Below are 22,926 nucleotides of genomic sequence, written 5' to 3' on the forward strand. Positions count from 1 at the left end.
AATAAAACTCTTGTCAGAAGTGGGATTTGAACCCACGCCTCCATTCGGAGACCAGAAATCTCTCTGTTTTGGAGAAGGTGCACAACCTTGAGTCTGGCGCCTTAGACCGCTCGGCCATTCTGACACAAGAGTGGGGTGTACTTTTTCCAGTAGAGTTGTTAAATTTCTTCTCAATCTAAGAATATTACGTTTTGATGCAGAAAAATTAAAACTCTTGTCAGAAGTGGGATTTGAACCCACGCCTCCATTCGGAGACCAGAAATCTCTCTGTTTTGGAGAAGGTGCACAACCTTGAGTCTGGCGCCTTAGACCGCTCGGCTATTCTGACACAAGAGTGAGGTGTACTTTTTCCAGTAGAGTTGTTAAATTTCTTCTCAATCTAAGAATATTACGTTTTGATGCAGAAAAATCAAAACTCTTGTCAGAAGTGGGATTTGAACCCACGCCTCCATTCGGAGACCAGAAATCTCTCTGTTTTGGAGAAGGTGCACAACCTTGAGTCTGGCGCCTTAGACTGCTCGGCCATTCTGACAGAAAAGTAAGTTAAACTTTTTCCAGTAGAGTTGTTAAATTGCTTCTCAATCTAAGCATATTATGTTTTGATGCAGAAAAATTAAAACTCTTGTCAGAAGTGGGATTTGAACCCACGCCTCCATTCGGATACCAGAAATCTCTTTGTTTTGGAGAAGGTGCACAACCTTGAGTCTGGCGCCTTAGACCGCTCGGCCATTCTGACACAAAAGTAAGTTAAACTTTTTCCAGTAGAGTTGTTAAATTGCTTCTCAAACTAAGCATATTATATTTTGATGCAGACAGTCAGTTGATCTTTTTCCAGTAGAGTTGTTAAATTGCTTCTCAGTCTTAGAATATGTTTTGATGCAGAAAAATCAAAAATCTTGTCAGAAGTGGGGTTTGAACCCACGCCTCCATTCGGAGACCAGAAATCTCTCTGTTTTGGAGAAGGTGTACAACCTTGCGTCTGGCGCCTTAGACCGCTCGGCCATTCTGACACAAAAGTAAGTTAAACTTTTTCCAGTAGAGTTGTTAAATTGCTTCTCAATCTAAGCATATTATGTTTTGATGCAGAAAAATCAAATCTCTTGTCAGAAGTGGGGTTTGAACCCACGCCTCCATTCGGAGACCAGAAATCTCTTTGTTTTGGAGAAGGGGCAAAAACTTACGTCTGGCGCCTTAGACCGCTCGGCCATTCTGACACACAAGTAAGTTAAACATTTTCCAGTAGAGTTGTTAAATTGCTTCTCAATCTAAGCATATTATGTTTTGATGCAGAAAAATTAAAACTCTTGTCAGAAGTGGGATTTGAACCCACGCCTCCATTCGGAGACCAGAAATCTCTCTGTTTTGGAGAAGGTGCACAACCTTGAGTCTGGCGCCTTAGACCGCTCGGCCATTCTGACACAAGAGAGGGCTGTACTTTTTCCAGTAGAGTTGTTAAATTTCTTCTCAATCTAAGAATATTACGTTTTGATGCAGAAAAATCAAAACTCTTGTCAGAAGTGGGATTTGAACCCACGCCTCCATTCGGAGACCAGAAATCTCTCTGTTTTGGAGAAGGGGCATAACCTTGAGTCTGGCGCCTTAGACCGCTCGGCCATTCTGACACAACAGTCAGTTGATCTTTTTCCAGTAGAGTTGTTAAATTGCTTCTCAATCTTAGAATATGTTTTGATGCAGAAAAATCAAAACTCTTGTCAGAAGTGGGGTTTGAACCCACGCCTCCATTCGGAGACCAGAAATCTCTCTGTTTTGTAGAAGGTGCAAAACCTTGCATCTGGGGCCTTAGACCGCTCGGCCATTCTGACACAAAAGTAATTTAAACTTTTTCCAGTAGAGTTGTTAAATTGCTTCTCAATCTAAGCATATTATGTTTTGATGCAGAAAAACCAGAACTCTTGTCAGAAGTGGGATTTGAACCCACGCCTCCATTCGGCGACCAGAAATCTTTCTGTTTTGGAGAAGGTGCACAACCTTGAGTCTGGCGCCTTAGACCGCTCGGCCATTCTGACACAAGAGCGAGGTGAACTTTTTCCAGTAGAGTTGTTAAATTTCTTCTCAATCTAAGAATATTATGTTTTGATGCTGAAAAATCAAAACTTTTGTCAGAAGTGGGATTTGAACCCACGCCTCCATTCGGAGACCAGAAATCTCTCTGTTTTGGAGAAGGGGCATAACCTTGAGTCTGGCGCCTTAGACCGCTCGGCCATTCTGACACAAAAGTAAGTTAAACTTTTTCCAGTAGAGTTGTTAAATTGCTTCTCAATCTAAGCATATTATGTTTTGATGCAGAAAAATTAAAACTCTTGTCGGAAGAGGGATTTGAACCCACACCTTCATTCGGAGACCAGAAATGTCTCTGTTTTGGAGAAGGTGCACAACCTTGAGTCTGGTGCCTTAGACCGCTCGGCCATTCTGACACAAGAGTGAGGTGAACTTTTTCCAGTAGAGTTGTTAAATTTCTTCTCAATCTAAGAATATTATGTTTTGATGCAGAAAAATTTAAACTCTTGTCAGAAGGGGGATTTGAACCCACACCTCCATTCGTAGACCAGTAATCTCTCTGTTTTGGAGAAAGTGCGCAACCTTCCGTCTGGCCCCTTAGACCGCTCGGCCATTCTGACACAGGAGGAAGTTGAACTTTTTCCAGTAGAGTTGTTAAATTGCTTCTCAATCTAAGAATATGTTTTGATACAGAAAAGTTCAAACTCTTGTCAGATGTGGGATTTGAACCCACGCCTCCATTCAGAGACCAGAAATCTCTCTGTTCTGGAGAAGGTGCACAACCTTGAGTCTGGTGCCTTAGACCGCTCGGCCATTCTGACATAAGAGTGAGGTGAACTTTTTCCAGTAGAGTTGTTAAATTGCTTCTCAATTTAAGAATACTATGTTTTGATGCAGAAAAATTTAAACTCTTGTCAGAAGTGGGATTTGAACCCACACCTCCATTCGTAGACCAGTAATCTCTCTGTTTTGGAGAAAGTGCACAATCTTGAGCCTAGCGCCTTCGACCGCTCGGCCGTTCCGACACAAGAGTAAGTTGAACTTTTTCCAGTAGAGTTGTTAAATTGCTTCTCAATCTAAGAATATGTTTTGATGTAGAAAAATCAAAACTCTTGTTAGAAGTGGGATTTGAACCCACGCCTCCATTCGGACACCAGAAATCTCTCTGTTTTGGAGAAGGTGCACAACCTTGAGTCTGGCGCCTTAGACCGCTCGGCCATTCTGACAGAAGAGAGAGTTGAACTATTTCTAGTAGAGTTGTTAAATTGCTTCTCAATCTAAGAATACTATGTTTTGATGCAAAAAAATCAAAACCTTTGTCAGAAGTGGGATTTGAACCCATGCCTCCATTCAGAGACCAGAAATCTCTCTGTTCTGGAGAAGGTGCACAACCTTGAGTCTGGCGCCTTAGACCGCTCGGCCATTCTGACATAAGAGTGAGGTGAACTTTTTCCAGTAGAGTTGTTAAATTGCTTCTCAATCTAAGAATACTATGTTTTGATGCAGAAAAATCAAAACTCTTGTCAAAAGTGGGATTTGAACCGACGCCTCCATTCAGAGAACAGAAATCTCTCAGTTGTGGAGAAGGTGCACAACTTTCCATCTGGCGCCTTAGACCACTCAGCCATTCCGACACAGGAATGAGCTTAACTTTTTCCAGTAGAGTTGTTAAATTGCTTCTCAATCTAAGCATATTATGTTTTAATACAGAAGAATTAGAACTCTAGTCAGAAGTGGGATTTGAACCCACGCCTCCATTCGGAGACCAGAAATCTCTCTGTTTTGGAGAAGGTGCACAACCTTGAGTCTGACGCCTTGGACCGCTCGGCCATTTTAACACAAGAGCAAGCTGAACTTTTTCCAGTAGAGTTATTAAATTGCTTCTCAATCTAAGCATATTAAGTTTTGATGCAGAAAAATTGAAACTCTTATCAGAAGTGAGATTTGAACCCACGCCTCCATCCGGTCACCAGAAATCTCTCTGTTTTGGAGAAAGTGCACAACCTTGAGTCTGGCGCCTTTGACCACTCGGCCATTCTGCCACAAGAGTGAGTTGAACTTTTTCCAGTAGAGTTGTTAAGTTGCTTCTCAATCTAAGCATATTAAGTTTTGATGCAGAAAAATTGAAACTCTTATCAGAAGTGAGATTTGAACCCACGCCTCCATCCGGACACCAGAAATCTCTCTGTTTTGGAGAAAGTGCACAACCTTGAGTCTGGCGCCTTAGACCGCTCGGCCATTCTGACACAAGAGAGAGTTGAACTATTTCTAGTAGAGTTGTTAAATTGCTTCTCAATCTAAAAATACTATGTTTTGATGCAGAAAAATCAAAACCTTTGTCAGAAGTGGGATTTAAACCCATGCCTCCATTCAGAGACCAGAAATCTCTCTGTTCTGGAGAAGGTGCACAACCTTGAGTCTGGCGCCTTAGACCGCTCGGCCATTCTGACATAAGAGCTAGTTGAACTTTTTTCCAGTAGAGTTGTTAAATTACTTCTCAATCTAAGCATATTATGTTTTGATGCAGAAAAATTAAGACTCTTGTCAGAAGTGGGATTTGAACCCTCGCCTCCATTCGGAGACCAGAAATCTCTCTGTTTCGGAGAAGGTGCACAACCTTGAGTCTAGCGCCTTAGACCGCTCGGCCATTCTGACACAATATTATGTTGAACTTTTACCAGTAGGGTTGTTAAATTGCTTCTCAATCTAAGAATATGTTTTGATGCAGAAAAATCAAAACTCTTGTCAGAAGTGGGATTTGAACCCACACCTCCATTCGGAGACCAGAAATCTCTCTGTTTTGGAGAAGGTGCACAACCTTGAGTCTGGCGCCTTAGACCGCTCGGCCATTCTGACACAAGAGGAAGTTGAACTTTTTCCAGTAGAGTTGTGAAATTGCTTCTCAACCTAAGAATACTATGTTTTGATGCAGAAAAATCAAAACTCTTGTCAGAAGTGGGATTTGAACCCACGCCTGCATTCGGAGACCAGAAATCTCTCTGTTTTGGAGAAAGTGCACAACCTTGAGTCTGGCGCCTTAGACCGCTCGGCCATTCTGACACAAGATTGAGGAGAATTTTTTCCAGTAGAGTTGTTAAATTGCTACTCAGTCTAAGCATATTTTGTTTTGATACAGAAAGATTAAAACACTTGTCAGAAGAGGAATTTGAACCCACGCCTCCATTCGGAGACCAGAAATCTCTCTGTTTTGGAAAAGGTGCACAACCTTGAGTCTGGCGCCTTGGACCGCTCGGCCATTCTGACACAAGAGTAAGTCGAACTTTTTCCAGTAGAGTTGTTAAATTGCTTCTCAATCTAAGAATATGTTTTGATACAGAAAAATTAAAACACTTATCAGAAGAGGGATTTGAACCCACACCTCCATTCTGAGACCAGAAATCTCTCTGTTTTGGAGAAGGTGCACAACCTTACGTCTGGCGCCTTAGACCGCTCAGCCATTCTGACATAAGAGCTAGTTGATCTTTTTCCAGTAGAGTTGTTAAATTACTTCTCAATCTAAGCATATTATGTTTTGATGCAGAAAAATTAAGACTCTTGTCAGAAGTGGGATTTGAACCCTCGCCTCCATTCGGAGACCAGAAATCTCTCTGTTTTGGAGAAGGTACACAACCTTGAGTCTGGCGCCTTAGACCGCTCGGCCATTCTGACACAATAGTATGTTGAACTTTTACCAGTAGGGTTGTTAAATTGCTTCTCAATCTAAGAATATGTTTTGATGCAGAAAAATCAAAACTCTTGTCAGAAGTGGGATTTGAACCCACGCCTGCATTTGGAGACCAGAAATCTCTCTGTTTTGGAGAATGTGCACAACCTTGAGTCTGGCGCCTTAGACCGCTCGGCCATTCTGACACAACAGTGAGGTGAATTTTTTCCAGTAGAGTTGTTAAATTGCTACTCAGTCTAAGCATATTTTGTTTTGATACAGAAAAATTAAAACACTTGTCAGAAGAGGGATTTGAATCCACGCCTCCATTCGGAGACCAGAAATCTCTCTGTTTTGGAGAAGGTGCACAACCTTGAGCCTGGCGCCTTAGACCGCTCGGCCATTCTGACACGAGGGAGTTGAGCTTTTTCCAGTAGAGTTGTTCAATTGCTTCTCAATCTAAGCATATTATGCTTTGATACAGAAAAATTCAAACTCTCGTCAGAAGTGGGATTTGAACCCACGCCTCCACTCGGAGACCAGAAATCTCTCTGTTTTGGAGAAGGTGCACAACTTTACGTCTGGCCCCTTAGACTGCTCAGCCATTCTGACATAAGAGTCAGTTGAACTTTTTCCAGTAGAGTTGTTAAATTGCTTCTCAATCTAAGCATATTATGTTTTGATGCAGAAAAATTAAAACTCTTGTCAGAAGTGGGATTTGAACCCTCGCCTCCATTCGGAGACCAGAAATCTCTCTGTTTTGGAGAAGGTGCACAACCTTGAGCCTGGCGCCTTAGACCGCTCAGCCATTCTGACACAAGAGGGAGTTGATCTTTTTCCAGTAGAGTTGTTAAGTTACTTCTCAATCTAAGCATATTTTGTTTTGATACAGAAAAATTAAAACTCTTGTCAGAAGTGGGATTTGAACCCACGCCTCCATTCGGAGACCAGATATCTCTCTGTTTTGGAGAAGGTGCACAACCTTGAGTCTGGCGCCTTGGACCGCTCGGCCATTCTGACACAATAGTATGTTGAACTTTTACCAGTAGGGTTGTTAAATTGCTTCTCAATCTAAGAACATGTTTTGATGCAGAAAAATCAAAACTCTTGTCAGAAGTGGGATTTGAACCCACGCCTCCATTCGGAGACCAGAAATCTCTCTGTTTTGGAGAACGTGCACAACCTTGAGTCTGGCGCCTTAGACCGCTCGGCCATTCTGACACAAGACTGTGGTGAACTTTTTACAGTAGAGTTGTTAAATTGCTTCAAATCTAAGCATATTATGTTTTGATACAGAAAAATTTAAACTCTTGTCAGAAGTGGGATCTGAACCCACGCATCCATTCGGAGACCAGAAATCTCTCTGTTTTGGAGAAGGTGCACAACCTTGAGTCTGGCGCCTTGGACCGCTCAGCCATTCTGACAAAAGAGTAAGTTGAACTTTTTCCAGTAGAGCATATTTTTTCCACATCTAAGCATATTATGTTTTGATGCAGAAAAATTAAAACTCTTGTCAGAAGTGGGATTTGAACCCTGGCCTCCATTCGGAGACCAGAAATCTCTCTGTTTTGGAGAAGGTGCACAACCTTGAGTCTGGCGCCTTGGACCGCTCGGCCATTCTGACACAATAGTAGGTTGAACTTTTACCAGTAGGGTTGTTAAATTGCTTCTCAATCTAAGAATATATTTTGATGCAGAAAAATCAAAACTCTTGTCAGAAGTGGGATTTGACCCCACGCCTCCATTCGAAGACCAGAAACCTCTCTGTTTTGGGGAAGGTGCACAACCTTGAGTCTGGCGCCTTAGACCGCTCGGCCATTCTGACACAAGAGTGAAGTGAATTTTTTCCAGTAGAGTTGTTAAATTGCTACTCAGTCTAAGCATATTTTGTTTTGATACAGAAAAATTAAAACACTTGTCAGAAGAGGGATTTGAACCCACGCCTTCATTCGGAAACCAGAAATCTCTCTGTTTTGGAGAAGGTGCACAACCTTGAGTCTGGCGCCTTGGACCGCTCGGCCATTCTGACACAAGAGTAAGTCGAACTTTTTCCAGTAGAGTTGTTAAATTGCTTCTCAATCTAAGAATATGTTTTGATGCAGAAATATCAAAACTTTTGTCAGAAGTGGGATTTGAACCCACGCCTCCATTCGGTGACCAGAAATCTCTCTGTTTTGGAGAAGGTGCACAACCTTGAGTGTAGCGCCTTAGACCGCTCGGCCATTCTGACACAACAGAGAGTTGACTTTTTTACAGTAGAGTTGTTAAATTGCTGCTCAATCTAAGAATACTATGTTTTGATGCAGAAAAATCAAAACTCTTGTCAGAAGTGGGATTTGAACCCACGCCTGCATTCGGAGACCAGAAATCTCTCTGTTTTGGAGAAAGTGCACAACCTTGAGTCTGGCGCCTTAGACCGCTCGGCCATTCTGACACAAGATTGAGGAGAATTTTTTCCAGTAGAGTTGTTAAATTGCTACTCAGTCTAAGCATATTTTGTTTTGATACAGAAAGATTAAAACACTTGTCAGAAGAGGAATTTGAACCCACGCCTCCATTCGGAGACCAGAAATCTCTCTGTTTTGGAGAAGGTGCACAACCTTGAGTCTGGCGCCTTGGACCGCTCGGCCATTCTGACACAAGAGTAAGTCGAACTTTTTCCAGTAGAGTTGTTAAATTGCTTCTCAATCTAAGAATATGTTTTGATAAAGAAAAATTAAAACACTTGTCAGAAAAGGGATTTGAACCCACGCCTCCATTCGGAGACCAGAAATCTCTCTGTTTTGGAGAAGGTGCACAACCTTGAGTCTGGCGCCTTGGACCGCTCGGCCATTCTGACACAAGAGTAAGTCGAACTTTTTCCAGTAGAGTTGTTAAATTGCTTCTCAATCTAAGAATATGTTTTGATACAGAATAATTAAAACACTTGTCAGAAGAGGGATTTGAACCCACGCCTCCATTCTGAGACCAGAAATCTCTCTGTTTTGGAGAAGGTGCACAACCTTACGTCCGGCGCCTTAGACCGCTCAACCATTCTAACATAAGAGCTAGTTGAACTTTTTCCAGTAGAGTTGTTAAATTACTTCTCAATCTAAGCATATTATGTTTTGATGCAGAAAAATTAAGACTCTTGTCAGAAGTGGGATTTGAACCCTCGCCTCCATTCGGAGACCAGAAATCTCTCTGTTTTGGAGAAGGTGCACAACCTTGAGTCTTGCGCCTTAGACCGCTCGGCCATTCTGACACAATAGTATGATGAACTTTTACCAGTAGGGTTGTTAAATTGCTTCACAATCTAAGAATATGTTTTGATGCAGAAAAATCAAAACTCTTGTCAGAAGTGGGATTTGAACCCACACCTCCATTCGGAGACCAGAAATCTCTCTGTTTTGGAGAAGGTGCACAACCTTGAGTCTGGCGCCTTAGACCGCTCGGCCATTCTGACACAAGAGGAAGTTGAACTTTTTCCAGTAGAGTTGTGAAATTGCTTCTCAACCTAAGAATACTATGTTTTGATGCAGAAAAATCAAAACTCTTGTCAGAAGTGGGATTTGAACCCACGCCTGCATTCGGAGACCAGAAATCTCTCTGTTTTGGAGAAAGTGCACAACCTTGAGTCTGACGCCTTAGACCGCTCGGCCATTCTGACACAAGATTGAGGAGAATTTTTTCCAGTAGAGTTGTTAAATTGCTACTCAGTCTAAGCATATTTTGTTTTGATACAGAAAGATTAAAACACTTGTCAGAAGAGGAATTTGAACCCACGCCTCCATTCGGAGACCAGAAATCTCTCTGTTTTGGAAAAGGTGCACAACCTTGAGTCTGGCGCCTTGGACCGCTCGGCCATTCTGACACAAGAGTAAGTCGAACTTTTTCCAGTAGAGTTGTTAAATTGCTTCTCAATCTAAGAATATGTTTTGATACAGAAAAATTAAAACACTTATCAGAAGAGGGATTTGAACCCACACCTCCATTCTGAGACCAGAAATCTCTCTGTTTTGGAGAAGGTGCACAACCTTACGTCTGGCGCCTTAGACCGCTCAGCCATTCTGACATAAGAGCTAGTTGATCTTTTTCCAGTAGAGTTGTTAAATTACTTCTCAATCTAAGCATATTATGTTTTGATGCAGAAAAATTAAGACTCTTGTCAGAAGTGGGATTTGAACCCTCGCCTCCATTCGGAGACCAGAAATCTCTCTGTTTTGGAGAAGGTACACAACCTTGAGTCTGGCGCCTTAGACCGCTCGGCCATTCTGACACAATAGTATGTTGAACTTTTACCAGTAGGGTTGTTAAATTGCTTCTCAATCTAAGAATATGTTTTGATGCAGAAAAATCAAAACTCTTGTCAGAAGTGGGATTTGAACCCACGCCTGCATTTGGAGACCAGAAATCTCTCTGTTTTGGAGAAAGTGCACAACCTTGAGTCTGGCGCCTTAGACCGCTCGGCCATTCTGACACAACAGTGAGGTGAATTTTTTCCAGTAGAGTTGTTAAATTGCTACTCAGTCTAAGCATATTTTGTTTTGATACAGAAAAATTAAAACACTTGTCAGAAGAGGGATTTGAATCCACGCCTCCATTCGGAGACCAGAAATCTCTCTGTTTTGGAGAAGGTGCACAACCTTGAGCCTGGCGCCTTAGACCGCTCGGCCATTCTGACACGAGGGAGTTGAGCTTTTTCCAGTAGAGTTGTTCAATTGCTTCTCAATCTAAGCATATTATGCTTTGATACAGAAAAATTCAAACTCTCGTCAGAAGTGGGATTTGAACCCACGCCTCCACTCGGAGACCAGAAATCTCTCTGTTTTGGAGAAGGTGCACAACTTTACGTCTGGCGCCTTAGACTGCTCAGCCATTCTGACATAAGAGTCAGTTGAACTTTTTCCAGTAGAGTTGTTAAATTGCTTCTCAATCTAAGCATATTATGTTTTGATGCAGAAAAATTAAAACTCTTGTCAGAAGTGGGATTTGAACCCTCGCCTCCATTCGGAGACCAGAAATCTCTCTGTTTTGGAGAAGGTGCACAACCTTGAGCCTGGCGCCTTAGACCGCTCAGCCATTCTGACACAAGAGGGAGTTGATCTTTTTCCAGTAGAGTTGTTAAGTTACTTCTCAATCTAAGCATATTTTGTTTTGATACAGAAAAATTAAGACTCTTGTCAGAAGTGGGATTTGAACCCTCGCCTCCATTCGGAGACCAGAAATCTCTCTGTTTTGGAGAAGGTACACAACCTTGAGTCTGGCGCCTTAGACCGCTCGGCCATTCTGACACAATAGTATGTTGAACTTTTACCAGTAGGGTTGTTAAATTGCTTCTCAATCTAAGAATATGTTTTGATGCAGAAAAATCAAAACTCTTGTCAGAAGTGGGATTTGAACCCACGCCTGCATTTGGAGACCAGAAATCTCTCTGTTTTGGAGAAAGTGCACAACCTTGAGTCTGGCGCCTTAGACCGCTCGGCCATTCTGACACAACAGTGAGGTGAATTTTTTCCAGTAGAGTTGTTAAATTGCTACTCAGTCTAAGCATATTTTGTTTTGATACAGAAAAATTAAAACACTTGTCAGAAGAGGGATTTGAATCCACGCCTCCATTCGGAGACCAGAAATCTCTCTGTTTTGGAGAAGGTGCACAACCTTGAGCCTGGCGCCTTAGACCGCTCGGCCATTCTGACACGAGGGAGTTGAGCTTTTTCCAGTAGAGTTGTTCAATTGCTTCTCAATCTAAGCATATTATGCTTTGATACAGAAAAATTCAAACTCTCGTCAGAAGTGGGATTTGAACCCACGCCTCCACTCGGAGACCAGAAATCTCTCTGTTTTGGAGAAGGTGCACAACTTTACGTCTGGCGCCTTAGACTGCTCAGCCATTCTGACATAAGAGTCAGTTGAACTTTTTCCAGTAGAGTTGTTAAATTGCTTCTCAATCTAAGCATATTATGTTTTGATGCAGAAAAATTAAAACTCTTGTCAGAAGTGGGATTTGAACCCTCGCCTCCATTCGGAGACCAGAAATCTCTCTGTTTTGGAGAAGGTGCACAACCTTGAGCCTGGCGCCTTAGACCGCTCAGCCATTCTGACACAAGAGGGAGTTGATCTTTTTCCAGTAGAGTTGTTAAGTTACTTCTCAATCTAAGCATATTTTGTTTTGATACAGAAAAATTAAAACTCTTGTCAGAAGTGGGATTTGAACCCACGCCTCCATTCGGAGACCAGATATCTCTCTGTTTTGGAGAAGGTGCACAACCTTGAGTCTGGCGCCTTGGACCGCTCGGCCATTCTGACACAATAGTATGTTGAACTTTTACCAGTAGGGTTGTTAAATTGCTTCTCAATCTAAGAACATGTTTTGATGCAGAAAAATCAGAACTCTTGTCAGAAGTGGGATTTGAACCCACGCCTCCATTCGGAGACCAGAAATCTCTCTGTTTTGGAGAACGTGCACAACCTTGAGTCTGGCGCCTTAGACCGCTCGGCCATTCTGACACAAGACTGTGGTGAACTTTTTACAGTAGAGTTGTTAAATTGCTTCAAATCTAAGCATATTATGTTTTGATACAGAAAAATTTAAACTCTTGTCAGAAGTGGGATCTGAACCCACGCATCCATTCGGAGACCAGAAATCTCTCTGTTTTGGAGAAGGTGCACAACCTTGAGTCTGGCGCCTTGGACCGCTCAGCCATTCTGACAAAAGAGTAAGTTGAACTTTTTCCAGTAGAGCATATTTTTTCCACATCTAAGCATATTATGTTTTGATGCAGAAAAATTAAAACTCTTGTCAGAAGTGGGATTTGAACCCTGGCCTCCATTCGGAGACCAGAAATCTCTCTGTTTTGGAGAAGGTGCACAACCTTGAGTCTGGCGCCTTAGACCGCTCGGCCATTCTGACACAAAAGGGAGTTGATCTTTTTCCAGTAGAGTTGTTAAGTTGCTTCTCAATCTAAGCATATTTTGTTTTGATACAGAAAAATTAAAACTCTTGTCAGAAGTGGGATTTGAACCCACGCCTCCATTCGGAGACCAGAAATCTCTCTGTTTTGGAGAAGGTGCACAACCTTGAGTCTGGCGCCTTGGACCGCTCGGCCATTCTGACACAATAGTAGGTTGAACTTTTACCAGTAGGGTTGTTAAATTGCTTCTCAATCTAAGAATATATTTTGATGCAGAAAAATCAAAACTCTTGTCAGAAGTGGGATTTGACCCCACGCCTCCATTCGGAGACCAGAAACCTCTCTGTTTTGGGGAAGGTGCACAACCTTGAGTCTGGCGCCTTAGACCGCTCGGCCATTCTGACACAAGAGTGAAGTGAATTTTTTCCAGTAGAGTTGTTAAATTGCTACTCAGTCTAAGCATATTTTGTTTTGATACAGAAAAATTAAAACACTTGTCAGAAGAGGGATTTGAACCCACGCCTTCATTCGGAAACCAGAAATCTCTCTGTTTTGGAGAAGGTGCACAACCTTGAGTCTGGCGCCTTGGACCGCTCGGCCATTCTGACACAAGAGTAAGTCGAACTTTTTCCAGTAGAGTTGTTAAATTGCTTCTCAATCTAAGAATATGTTTTGATGCAGAAATATCAAAACTTTTGTCAGAAGTGGGATTTGAACCCACGCCTCCATTCGGTGACCAGAAATCTCTCTGTTTTGGAGAAGGTGCACAACCTTGAGTGTAGCGCCTTAGACCGCTCGGCCATTCTGACACAACAGAGAGTTGACTTTTTTACAGTAGAGTTGTTAAATTGCTGCTCAATCTAAGAATACTATGTTTTGATGCAGAAAAATCAAAACACTTGTCAGAAGTGGGATTTGAACCCCTGCCTCCATTCGGAGACCAGAAATCTCTGTGTTTTGGAGAAGGTGCACAACCTTGAGTCTGGCGCCTTAGACCGCTCTGCCATTCTGACACTTGAGTGATGCGAACATTTTCCAGTAGAGTTGTTAAATTGCTTCTCAATCTAAGAATATTATGTTTTGATGCAGAAACATCGAAACTCTTGTCAGAAGTGGGATTTGTACCCACGCCTAAATTGCTTCTCAATCTAAGCATATTATGTTTTGATGCAGAAATATAAAGCTTTTGTCAGAAGTGGGATTTGAAGCCACACCTCTAGTCAGAGACCAGAAATCTCTCTGTTTTGCAGATGATGCACAACCTTGAGTCTGGTGCATTAATCCGCTCGGCCATTGTGACACAAGCGTGAGTCGAACTTTTTCCAGTAGAGTTGTTAAATTGCTTCTCAATCTAAGAATATTATGTTTTGATGCAGCAAAATCTAAACACTTGTCAGAAGTGGGATTTGAACCCACGCTTCCAGTCTGAGACCAGAAATCTCTTTTTATTTGAGAATACACATATGACAAAATCTGATCAGTTATCATCTAATATTTTAAAAATAATAATAGATTTGGTTATTATTATTATTATTATTATTATTATTATTATTATTATTATTATTATCTCCTGAGAGAGGGTGCTTTTCCTGGCACCATAGTAGTGCACCCCCTCCATGAAAAGCACCCCCTTTTGGCAGTTCCAACGCAGTATTCTTGATAAAAGCAGACATAATTGCTTTAACTAACTTTACTTAGAAACTCGCTCATAATGGGGTGCAGATTTTGGCACGCTTTTTAAAAGTCCATGTGTAAAAAATGTGTTAAGTGTGGCCTCGTTTTATTAAAGCATGGGAACAAGATCCTAATGTATCACCGTTGCATATTAAGGCATGTGAACGAGGTCCTTAATACGAATAAAAGCAAGGGAATGAGATCATTAAGTCTTGGTCCTTCAAGTCATCCCCAACACTTAATGATTTTGTTTCTAGACCATAATAAGCAAAGTCTGTAGAATAGAATACCGATGAATGGAGTGTGGGTTAACAACAGTGTTACCATGTGAATCCAAAGCTGGTGTTGGACTCTTGATTCCTAAATTCCTGCGATCAGTGAAGCAGTCTTTTTTTAGTCACAGGCAAAACTACTATTAACACTAACAATCTGGTCAACCCACATGTATAACAGCTGACCAGCTTTACTAATACAAATCTGCTGTCTTGAGCTGTCAATCTATAAAAAAAGTACTGTAGATATAGTTGTGACTATTACACGTTGTATAACCTATATACAGCTCTGGGAAAAATAAGAGACCACTTAAAAATTATGTTTTTTTTTATTTAACCAAACCGAAACCCTCTGGAATATAATCAAGAGGAAGATACATAGACAAGCCATCAAACCAATTACATACTTGAATTTTTGTACAAAAAGTGGCATAAAGTTATTTAAAAGCATTGTGTAAGACTGGTAGAGGAGAACATACCAAGATGCATGAAAACTGTGATTTAACCAGGGTTATTCCACCAAATATTGATTTCTGAACTTTTAAAACTTCATGAATATGAACTTGTTTTCTTTGCACTATTACAGGTCTGAAAGCACTGCATCTTTCTTGTTATGTTAGACATTTCTCATTTTCTGAAAATAAATGCTCTAAATAACAATATTTGTTTTTGAAATTTGGGAGAAATGTTGTCCGCAGTTAATAGATTAAAACAACTGTGTTCATTTTTCTCAAACATCAAAATCAAAATCAGAGAAACTGATTCAGAAACTGAAGTAGTCTCTTAATTTCTTCTCTTAATGAGTGCAAAGCTCATTGGCAAGAATATCAATGCTAATAAGATCTCAAAAAGTCAGAGTCATTTTGGTGGGATGCCCACAATATTATGTGGTAGGTTATAATTTAAAGGCTAATCAGTGTACATATTGTACAACAGCTGCACAGTTTGCTCTCCATAATAAAGCTCATATTACCTAAAAAAAATCAGACGCTCAGATTGTAATTACTATGAGCATGTGTGTAATATTATGTAATTGGTCAAGGTCATGTTGCTCAAGATCTTAATCATAACAAAATAATGATTAGTCATATAAAAATAAAGGTCAACTTTTGTTACCTTAAGTGTCCATTGCCCCACCTTCTAACCTGTGCGTGCATTATTTAGAGCACCATGGGAAAGGGCTGCCTTTGCCTGTGCTGAAAGGTCAACAGGAAGAGCGAAGCAGGCCTTGGTTTCCCCCTGACCAGTGAAGGTCATGCTTGTGTTTGTGTAGTGGTGGTCTTACAATGGCACTACACATTTCCCATTAGTCTACAGAGAGAGATTATTTATTCTTGATGTTTGCTTAGCAGCGCAGTTCCTTATAATGTAGGAATGGAAATAAATGAAGTGGGTGGATCTGGAAGTTGCCAAATACAGTGTGTTTGCGGTGAAAAATGTGCCTTGTTGCCACGGCAGTATGCACACTGAGTGCATCTAAATAAGAAAACGAACATAGTAGTAAAAAATTAAGGTGACTATTAAAGGCGCTGTACGTGATTGTCAATCCAATTATTGCATAACTGGAGTCAGAGTAATGAGGCCAGGCCATAGTAGTATTGAGCAAACTTGACATAGAGCAGAAGAGAGTGCGAAAGCCTCATTAAAATTCTCATTACATTTGGTGGCTCCATCGATGGAGACCCTTATTCACCCTCCTTCCTAACATTAGGAGGATAAATTATGCATCACCAGTTAAACTGCCACAACTAAACTAAACACATACATAAATGCAGTGGCGCAAAAAGGGGGTATGAAGCCTATGCGACGCATAGGGGCGCTGCAGCTTGCTGGTTTTGCGGAGCGTGATGGGCAAGTAATGACAGGACGATTGCTGATGATTTTAAGAAGTACTTTTCCATTTTGTTTTCTTATTATTTACTGTTATTATTTTTGTTGAGAATGTCTTGTTGAATGTATGATGTTTATTTACATTCAATACAAAAACCCAATAACATTATTTAAATACATAAAGATTCTGTTCTGTTTCATATTCACTAGAGGCGCCTCTGGAACATTAAGGTCTGACTTGCTTAAAATTTTTGATGACAAAGCAGCAAAATGTTAAGCCTCCTGCTGTGTCGAGATTTCAGAAAAGGAACTGAGAGAGAGAAAGAGAGAGAACAAAACCCTGAGGACACATCAAAATCCATTTTTCTCTTTCATTTTTATCTGCCACCCCCACAAGAAAAACCTTTTTTCTTCAGCTTTTGATTAAGAAATGTTGAGGGAGCGGGAAATCTAAATGAATGAGTTGCAGTAATGCCGTGCTCAAAATGGGCTAGGCAGGCTTTTGACGTTCTTCAGGAAAGGGAGAAGATGAAGAGGGGGAGAAGTAGAGAGAGAGAGAGAGATGGAGATAAAGAAAGCAAGCCCTTGATCTTGTTAAGCAGGCTGCGTTTGCTGGGATGCCTTTGGGAGAAGAGACGAGAACAATCCTGCAACGTCACTTTGGCTTTGGAGCAGTGGCGGCCTATCGTGGAGAGGTTACTGTCTGCGGAATATTCTCTCTCATGCTTGACATTAAAAATCTGGAGGTAGCTCACGCCGCTGTGTTTGATTTCACAGGAGTAGGCTCGTCTCTCCATCTCCCTCCCCCCACACCCCCCCCCTCTCTCTCTCTCTCTCTCTCTCTGTGGTGGAAGATGATTGAATTCGAATGTTGAGGAGACGCTCCACTTTGATCTAACTTCCAGGTCAACGTGAAATGGCTCTTTGATCTGCTTCCAGGTCGAGCACTGCCTGTTCTTTAAACCAGTGTAGAAGGGTGGTGCTGGACAGCAAAGGCTCGTTTAGAAAATGCAGAATTATGCTGCTGTGTCTTAAGATCCCATGTACTATGCATTGTAGTAGATAAGGCACTAAAGGGTGGGCGATTTGATACTAAATGTAACATCATGATAAGAAAAACCCTAAGATTTCAAAACACGCAAAAAAAAAAATATATATATATATATATTTTAACAGTGCAACATGATTTTTTAATTACACTAGCATAGATATCCATTGCCAGACATGATTTAGCGTCTCTTTGGGCAGAGCAGATGAGGTTGTAGGTTTATTTCAGTGTTTCAGTTCAACAATTATCGCTCAGAAATATTTTTTCCATATCATCCAAACAACACAATGCTCAGTTTGCAATAGCTGGATGAGATTTACATTGATTAAAAATAGATTTAAAGGTACATTCTTTAGGAAATAAGAGCTCTTTAGGAAAAAAAACTCCACAGAGAGTAGTCTGAATGTGAACACTTAATTTTTAAACGACTTTAAACACCAGTCCCCAGTAATCTAACCTGATGGTGGTGATAAATTAATTACCTGGCTGAATTAGCTAGCTAGTTAGCATACCTGTTGAGGAAAAAAAGTAGCAGCTCTGGTTCGGTCATGTAGTCTTTCTAAGCTCTAAGTCTCCACCTTTCAACTCACTGCCACTATTCACTCTTGTTATATTACTTCTTTGGTCACTGAGCTTTTTTGGGAAATGCTGAGGCTTTTAAAGCTTTGTAGCAGTTAAGGTTTAATTAACACCGATCGTTCGCAGTCGTGTACGTGCTGGCCACCTCGGGGTGGAGTAAGCCTTGAGGAATGAGCAGCAGGCGGAGACAGAGGACAAAACAAACACAGATACCAGGGACGGACTGCACAATTCAAACAGGAACATACTGGCTGCAGCTCTGCTGACAAGAGCTGACAGTTCTTTAACTCTCTAACTTTTCTCAATATCTGATGATACATTCTGATCATTTTATCATTTACTACTGAAAATAAGTTACATATTGGTCCTTTAATTGAAAATATGCTTTAGACGACAGACACAGTGCATTGAAAGTCACTTATTTATATGTGACACATGATGACGCCCCACATGCCTCTGCTTTAACCACAGTGAAAGTACTTAAAAGTTGTGCAGAATCTATGGATTTTGAACAGTACTGTGTGATAATGTCTCTCTTGTAGAGGTCAATTTTCAATAAGATATAGGGGGACAAAACTGTGGAATGATTTTAACCATTTGGCAAAAAAATGTTTATCTGTAAAACATTCAAAACGACATTTAAAAGATCATTTGATTAATGTTTTGTGATCACTATATATATATTTTGTGTGTGTTACATAGTTGGAATGTGATATTTTTTTGTCATGTTCGTTATAATAGTTGTGGCTCGAGTTGTCAACCAATTATTGTAATGTTATTGGATCATTGGCCCAAGTATTGTGATGAATCACAGTTCAAATGTTGTGACTATGTTGAAAATGTATCATGGCTCAAATATTGATGTCATATTGTGGCTCAAGTAGGTGTGTCAAGTATTGTGATAAAGTTTCATGGTTCAAATTGTGTGATAATGTTGTAGCATGATTGTAGCAACTTGATAATGTATCATGTCTCGAATATTATAAGGTCATACCTTGGCTCAAGCAGGTGGGTCAAGTATTGTAATAATGATGCATCACAGCTCAGCTATTGTAATCAGTATCAGTTTAAAATATTGTGAGGCTTAGGGTCTGTATTTGCCTTGATTTTTCTTGTCTTGTTTGTTTTGCTATAGGACCTCTGTCTGGAGGACTGTTTCGGTTGGTTGCAGCAGGGGGCGCACCACCTATATAGTGGACAGGAGTGCATTATAAAGTTGTTGATTGCTTTGGTTGATGCACTATAGTGTATCCTGCTGGAGTAACATCTGTTTAATAAGGGGGTGTTCCACCTATATAGTGGCCAGGTCTGTAGTTAAAATCAAATATATCATATATTTGCCATCTTTGCACTGTGTCTCTGTGGTTTGTTATACCTGGTGGGAAGGAGTTTTCCTTCCAGTCCACGAGATCCTATCTGGAACTTCAGCACAGCCCCAGTGAATGCTTCCTCTCCACGTTCAACCATCTGGGAAAGAGAAAACATGCAATCTGTTCAGAGCAGACCCAAAGAGCACACACAGCTCACAGCTGTGCTGCTTTACACAATTTATCAGGTGCCTGAATATGTGAGTGTGTGTGTGTTACAGAGAAGGATGGGAGGCCTTCATGCTGATAGTTTGAGCTTATCACAGAGGCACAGACCAGAGAGGGTGACGGGTCAGTGCAAATACTTTAACCAGTGGATTAAGGTTTGTGGCCAAAATGTCTGACTCAAATATTGACAAATGCATCAGATGGATTGATGTTTGTTCAGGTAAGTCCTTTACAGACATACTCTGATCCTAATTCAGTTTTTTGAGGTCATTTTTTGTTATTCTCCATGAATCCATGAGTTCCTTGCAGCTGTAAATACAAGAATACATCAGCAGGAAGCATTTGAAGTACTGAGTACTGAGTTCTGAGACCAAATACATTTGGAGTTAAAGGGAAAACACATACATACACATCCACTCTTTCCTTATTTTCTGGTTGTGTCTGTATCACCAAGTCCCAAAGTGCAAAATCAGGTCACTAATCAGACTTTACCTTCTGCCACACTCAAGTCATCACATTAAGAGGCTCTCAAGGAAAGGTTTTGTGCGTTTGGAGAAATTAAACCCTGAATAAAAGGACTGTAATTAGTCTCATACAATCACATCATATAAAATGATGTTAACTGAAAGCTGGTCTCCTAGAACTGATGGGTCGGGAACCAAAAGTGGGTCGCAAACACGTTCTGGGTGGGTCACGGACAGCTTGTAAAAAATAAATACATTTGAAAAGATTAATAAAAATTTAAATTAATAATGCTTATCTGATTTTGTACTTTTTTTGTTCTTTTTTATATTAGGAAAAAAAAGAGACAGAGAGAGTTTCTCACTAATGTTATCTGAATACAGACATATGGAGAGAAGTGAAATATCTGATTCTGAGGTCTAATTCATTTTGTGCAATTTTGATATTTAATTTAAATATAGTAACTTGTAATTGTCAAGAGGCTTTTTTTTATAATTTTATAATTTTTTTGTCCCCATTGTCTCCTCAATTTACACTGCCAAATACCCAACACACTCATTAGGACTCCTCCTATCACTAGTGATGCCCGAACACCAGGAAGGTGAAGACTAGCACATGCCTCCTTCGATACATCTGAAGTCACACTCCACCTCTTTTTGAACTGCTGCTGATGCAGCATTGCCGAGTAGCATTACAGCACGCTGCGACTCGATTCCGATACATCAGCTTACAGACACCTTGCTGAGCAATATCACTCTTTGGAGTGATGTGGGGAGAGAGTGCCATCTACCCACCCAGAGAGAGCAAGTTTCATTGTGCTCTCTATGTGCTTCAGTAGCGGATGGCAAGCTACATGAACAGGATTCGAACTGGCAATCTCCTGATCATAAAATTATTATTATTGTCAGGTACACAGTGTATGAAATTTCGTGCTTCCATAATCATGGCGCAACATGGAACAACAATACAATAGACAATCATAAAGTGCAGCTGTGTAACGAATGTGCAACATAGAACTATAACACTACAATAAGTACAATAAATACAGCAAGCAAGACACAATTTATCAGAGAGAACCGTGCAGTACCGATACAGTACAATGAAATGTGAATGTTAAGAATAAGGTGCATACTAGAAATAAAATATACTATACAAATGTACAGCTATATAAATTGGTTTGAATTGGTAAGAAAGGAATTTGTTGCCTTTTGTCACTCAGTTAAGACATAAATGCATGGGAGCCAATGGCCTGTAATAGTTAGTGAATAAAAGGCCTACAAGCCGAGCTGTCAGCACAACCTGTTAAAAGACTATGTTGTGTTGATGCGAAACGAACTCACAATATGGCTGTCAGGTCCGCGCTGGTGTCTAATGCAAGGTGAAGAGCAGCGGAACGGCTTTGCTCGAGCTCACAGGGACGTCTCCGTGATCTTTTCACAGACTGACCTTCAAATAAGAGCAGACGGCGACCACAGACACAGTATTATCATCTGGACCAAAAAAACATTGAGGTGACAGATTCTTGTAAGCTGTTCTTTGTTGCTACAGTATTAAATATAAAATTAAAAGATCACTTACATTTATGAATCAGTTTCTCTGATTTTGCTACTTAAAAGTATATATTTGAGTGAAATGAAAACTGTTGTTTTGTTCTATAACCATTATACATTTATTCTATAACAACATTTTTTCCCAAATTCCAAATAAATCAATATATTTGGTGGAATAACCCTGGTTTTTAATCACAGTTTTTATGCATCTTAGCATGTTCTCCTCCACCAGTCTTACACACTGCTTTTGGATAAACTTGAACATGAACATGAACAGCAAATTAATCAAACTAAAAACTTAAACAACTTAATCTTCAGATGCTACTTGATGTTATTAGCTGTATTACAGATGGTAGTTGATCTGGATGACTGTTTTTCTGGCTAAATCTTCTTCATGCTATGATGACTAAACAGACAGAATATGCTGCTGTGTGTGTTTCTCTTGTACATTTTTCAACATCATTTGGGAATATAAAACTAGTGTGGGCCAGAAATGAGTGTGTGTAGATACCCTAAGACATAACACTAGCTGGGTCTGTTGCGGAAATGCCGAATTAAGTAAATAAACCGTCACAGAAAACATATTTTGTGACATTTTTAAATGCCACAGTCCTCTGCTTGACTGCAGGGCTGGGCTGCAACTCAGTGCTTGCATTTAAATTTACATTTATTCACTTGGCAGATGCTTTTAACCAGAGTGACTTACAAATGAGGCGAGTGCAGTCCCAACATAAATCACGTTTACAAAAGGTTGGAAGTGCAGGTAGAAATTGCAGGCAGTTCAATAATCAAATGTGATATTACAAAACGCATTTTGGATAAGAACACAAATTTATTATAAGACAAGGGAATGGATTTGCAGAAATGCCATGTAAAAGCTTTTAATCTAGAAATGATTATTTCAGTAGAACAGTTATAGATTATTCCGTTACATATGAAAAAATATATATTTATTAGTTTGGAGAGTTTGTGTTACAGATGCTTTTGTTAGCCACCAACAGGCTTTAGGTAGAATTCTAGTTGGATATTTGACCATAAGTCTTATCAGAGTTGGTAGACATTATCACTTAATCACATTTTTAGGCTTCCCTGAATTATTAAACACAGTCCAAATATTTTTACAATTTTGAGGTCAGCTTAATGTTAGCCTGCATTATTCATTCAACACTCACCCTCCACTTTGATGTGTGTTTGGTATCACACTGTCCTGTTAAAACCCCCAGTTTTGTCTAAAGGTAAGCTAATGGTTTTAAATGTAATTTATTCACTGAAAATAAAGACCCAGAGCATGAAGCTACCACCGCCATGCTTAACAGTGGATATAACGTTCTTCTAATTGAATGCTTCACCTCTACACCTCCAAACATGCCAGAGCTTTCAATCTTAACTAAATACTATAG

At 40.4% G+C, this 22,926-nt stretch overlaps 25 non-coding genes across 25 annotated transcripts; all 25 read right to left on the minus strand.

Annotated features, from left to right (window-relative positions):
- Positions 1-11: 11 nt before the first annotated feature.
- trnal-caa (transfer RNA leucine (anticodon CAA)) lies at positions 12-124 on the minus strand. The gene is made up of 2 exons: positions 87-124; positions 12-57 (listed from the first exon to the last, which is right to left on the minus strand). It is a non-coding gene; the product is annotated as a tRNA-Leu (tRNA).
- A 91-nt stretch (positions 125-215) lies between these two features.
- Positions 216-328, minus strand: trnal-caa (transfer RNA leucine (anticodon CAA)). Its single transcript has 2 exons — positions 291-328; positions 216-261 (listed from the first exon to the last, which is right to left on the minus strand). It is a non-coding gene; the product is annotated as a tRNA-Leu (tRNA).
- A 91-nt stretch (positions 329-419) lies between these two features.
- On the minus strand, positions 420-532 carry trnal-caa (transfer RNA leucine (anticodon CAA)). The gene is made up of 2 exons: positions 495-532; positions 420-465 (listed from the first exon to the last, which is right to left on the minus strand). It is a non-coding gene; the product is annotated as a tRNA-Leu (tRNA).
- A 91-nt stretch (positions 533-623) lies between these two features.
- On the minus strand, positions 624-736 carry trnal-caa (transfer RNA leucine (anticodon CAA)). The gene is made up of 2 exons: positions 699-736; positions 624-669 (listed from the first exon to the last, which is right to left on the minus strand). It is a non-coding gene; the product is annotated as a tRNA-Leu (tRNA).
- Positions 737-897: 161 nt separating this feature from the next.
- Positions 898-1,010, minus strand: trnal-caa (transfer RNA leucine (anticodon CAA)). The gene is made up of 2 exons: positions 973-1,010; positions 898-943 (listed from the first exon to the last, which is right to left on the minus strand). It is a non-coding gene; the product is annotated as a tRNA-Leu (tRNA).
- Positions 1,011-1,101: 91 nt separating this feature from the next.
- On the minus strand, positions 1,102-1,214 carry trnal-uaa (transfer RNA leucine (anticodon UAA)). Its single transcript has 2 exons — positions 1,177-1,214; positions 1,102-1,147 (listed from the first exon to the last, which is right to left on the minus strand). It is a non-coding gene; the product is annotated as a tRNA-Leu (tRNA).
- A 91-nt stretch (positions 1,215-1,305) lies between these two features.
- trnal-caa (transfer RNA leucine (anticodon CAA)) lies at positions 1,306-1,418 on the minus strand. The gene is made up of 2 exons: positions 1,381-1,418; positions 1,306-1,351 (listed from the first exon to the last, which is right to left on the minus strand). It is a non-coding gene; the product is annotated as a tRNA-Leu (tRNA).
- Positions 1,419-1,509: 91 nt separating this feature from the next.
- Positions 1,510-1,622, minus strand: trnal-caa (transfer RNA leucine (anticodon CAA)). Its single transcript has 2 exons — positions 1,585-1,622; positions 1,510-1,555 (listed from the first exon to the last, which is right to left on the minus strand). It is a non-coding gene; the product is annotated as a tRNA-Leu (tRNA).
- A 292-nt stretch (positions 1,623-1,914) lies between these two features.
- On the minus strand, positions 1,915-2,027 carry trnal-caa (transfer RNA leucine (anticodon CAA)). Its single transcript has 2 exons — positions 1,990-2,027; positions 1,915-1,960 (listed from the first exon to the last, which is right to left on the minus strand). It is a non-coding gene; the product is annotated as a tRNA-Leu (tRNA).
- Positions 2,028-2,118: 91 nt separating this feature from the next.
- trnal-caa (transfer RNA leucine (anticodon CAA)) lies at positions 2,119-2,231 on the minus strand. Its single transcript has 2 exons — positions 2,194-2,231; positions 2,119-2,164 (listed from the first exon to the last, which is right to left on the minus strand). It is a non-coding gene; the product is annotated as a tRNA-Leu (tRNA).
- Positions 2,232-3,132: 901 nt separating this feature from the next.
- trnal-caa (transfer RNA leucine (anticodon CAA)) lies at positions 3,133-3,245 on the minus strand. Its single transcript has 2 exons — positions 3,208-3,245; positions 3,133-3,178 (listed from the first exon to the last, which is right to left on the minus strand). It is a non-coding gene; the product is annotated as a tRNA-Leu (tRNA).
- A 1,517-nt stretch (positions 3,246-4,762) lies between these two features.
- Positions 4,763-4,875, minus strand: trnal-caa (transfer RNA leucine (anticodon CAA)). Its single transcript has 2 exons — positions 4,838-4,875; positions 4,763-4,808 (listed from the first exon to the last, which is right to left on the minus strand). It is a non-coding gene; the product is annotated as a tRNA-Leu (tRNA).
- A 91-nt stretch (positions 4,876-4,966) lies between these two features.
- Positions 4,967-5,079, minus strand: trnal-caa (transfer RNA leucine (anticodon CAA)). Its single transcript has 2 exons — positions 5,042-5,079; positions 4,967-5,012 (listed from the first exon to the last, which is right to left on the minus strand). It is a non-coding gene; the product is annotated as a tRNA-Leu (tRNA).
- Positions 5,080-5,776: 697 nt separating this feature from the next.
- Positions 5,777-5,889, minus strand: trnal-caa (transfer RNA leucine (anticodon CAA)). Its single transcript has 2 exons — positions 5,852-5,889; positions 5,777-5,822 (listed from the first exon to the last, which is right to left on the minus strand). It is a non-coding gene; the product is annotated as a tRNA-Leu (tRNA).
- A 701-nt stretch (positions 5,890-6,590) lies between these two features.
- On the minus strand, positions 6,591-6,703 carry trnal-caa (transfer RNA leucine (anticodon CAA)). Its single transcript has 2 exons — positions 6,666-6,703; positions 6,591-6,636 (listed from the first exon to the last, which is right to left on the minus strand). It is a non-coding gene; the product is annotated as a tRNA-Leu (tRNA).
- An 88-nt stretch (positions 6,704-6,791) lies between these two features.
- Positions 6,792-6,904, minus strand: trnal-caa (transfer RNA leucine (anticodon CAA)). Its single transcript has 2 exons — positions 6,867-6,904; positions 6,792-6,837 (listed from the first exon to the last, which is right to left on the minus strand). It is a non-coding gene; the product is annotated as a tRNA-Leu (tRNA).
- A 1,100-nt stretch (positions 6,905-8,004) lies between these two features.
- trnal-caa (transfer RNA leucine (anticodon CAA)) lies at positions 8,005-8,117 on the minus strand. The gene is made up of 2 exons: positions 8,080-8,117; positions 8,005-8,050 (listed from the first exon to the last, which is right to left on the minus strand). It is a non-coding gene; the product is annotated as a tRNA-Leu (tRNA).
- Positions 8,118-9,015: 898 nt separating this feature from the next.
- Positions 9,016-9,128, minus strand: trnal-caa (transfer RNA leucine (anticodon CAA)). The gene is made up of 2 exons: positions 9,091-9,128; positions 9,016-9,061 (listed from the first exon to the last, which is right to left on the minus strand). It is a non-coding gene; the product is annotated as a tRNA-Leu (tRNA).
- Positions 9,129-9,219: 91 nt separating this feature from the next.
- Positions 9,220-9,332, minus strand: trnal-caa (transfer RNA leucine (anticodon CAA)). Its single transcript has 2 exons — positions 9,295-9,332; positions 9,220-9,265 (listed from the first exon to the last, which is right to left on the minus strand). It is a non-coding gene; the product is annotated as a tRNA-Leu (tRNA).
- Positions 9,333-10,029: 697 nt separating this feature from the next.
- On the minus strand, positions 10,030-10,142 carry trnal-caa (transfer RNA leucine (anticodon CAA)). Its single transcript has 2 exons — positions 10,105-10,142; positions 10,030-10,075 (listed from the first exon to the last, which is right to left on the minus strand). It is a non-coding gene; the product is annotated as a tRNA-Leu (tRNA).
- A 902-nt stretch (positions 10,143-11,044) lies between these two features.
- Positions 11,045-11,157, minus strand: trnal-caa (transfer RNA leucine (anticodon CAA)). The gene is made up of 2 exons: positions 11,120-11,157; positions 11,045-11,090 (listed from the first exon to the last, which is right to left on the minus strand). It is a non-coding gene; the product is annotated as a tRNA-Leu (tRNA).
- A 701-nt stretch (positions 11,158-11,858) lies between these two features.
- trnal-caa (transfer RNA leucine (anticodon CAA)) lies at positions 11,859-11,971 on the minus strand. Its single transcript has 2 exons — positions 11,934-11,971; positions 11,859-11,904 (listed from the first exon to the last, which is right to left on the minus strand). It is a non-coding gene; the product is annotated as a tRNA-Leu (tRNA).
- Positions 11,972-12,059: 88 nt separating this feature from the next.
- On the minus strand, positions 12,060-12,172 carry trnal-caa (transfer RNA leucine (anticodon CAA)). The gene is made up of 2 exons: positions 12,135-12,172; positions 12,060-12,105 (listed from the first exon to the last, which is right to left on the minus strand). It is a non-coding gene; the product is annotated as a tRNA-Leu (tRNA).
- A 494-nt stretch (positions 12,173-12,666) lies between these two features.
- On the minus strand, positions 12,667-12,779 carry trnal-caa (transfer RNA leucine (anticodon CAA)). The gene is made up of 2 exons: positions 12,742-12,779; positions 12,667-12,712 (listed from the first exon to the last, which is right to left on the minus strand). It is a non-coding gene; the product is annotated as a tRNA-Leu (tRNA).
- Positions 12,780-12,867: 88 nt separating this feature from the next.
- trnal-caa (transfer RNA leucine (anticodon CAA)) lies at positions 12,868-12,980 on the minus strand. Its single transcript has 2 exons — positions 12,943-12,980; positions 12,868-12,913 (listed from the first exon to the last, which is right to left on the minus strand). It is a non-coding gene; the product is annotated as a tRNA-Leu (tRNA).
- Positions 12,981-22,926: the final 9,946 nt, after the last annotated feature.

This window comes from Astyanax mexicanus, chromosome 15 (assembly GCF_023375975.1).
Source record: "Astyanax mexicanus isolate ESR-SI-001 chromosome 15, AstMex3_surface, whole genome shotgun sequence".
Lineage (NCBI taxonomy): Eukaryota > Metazoa > Chordata > Actinopteri > Characiformes > Acestrorhamphidae > Astyanax > Astyanax mexicanus.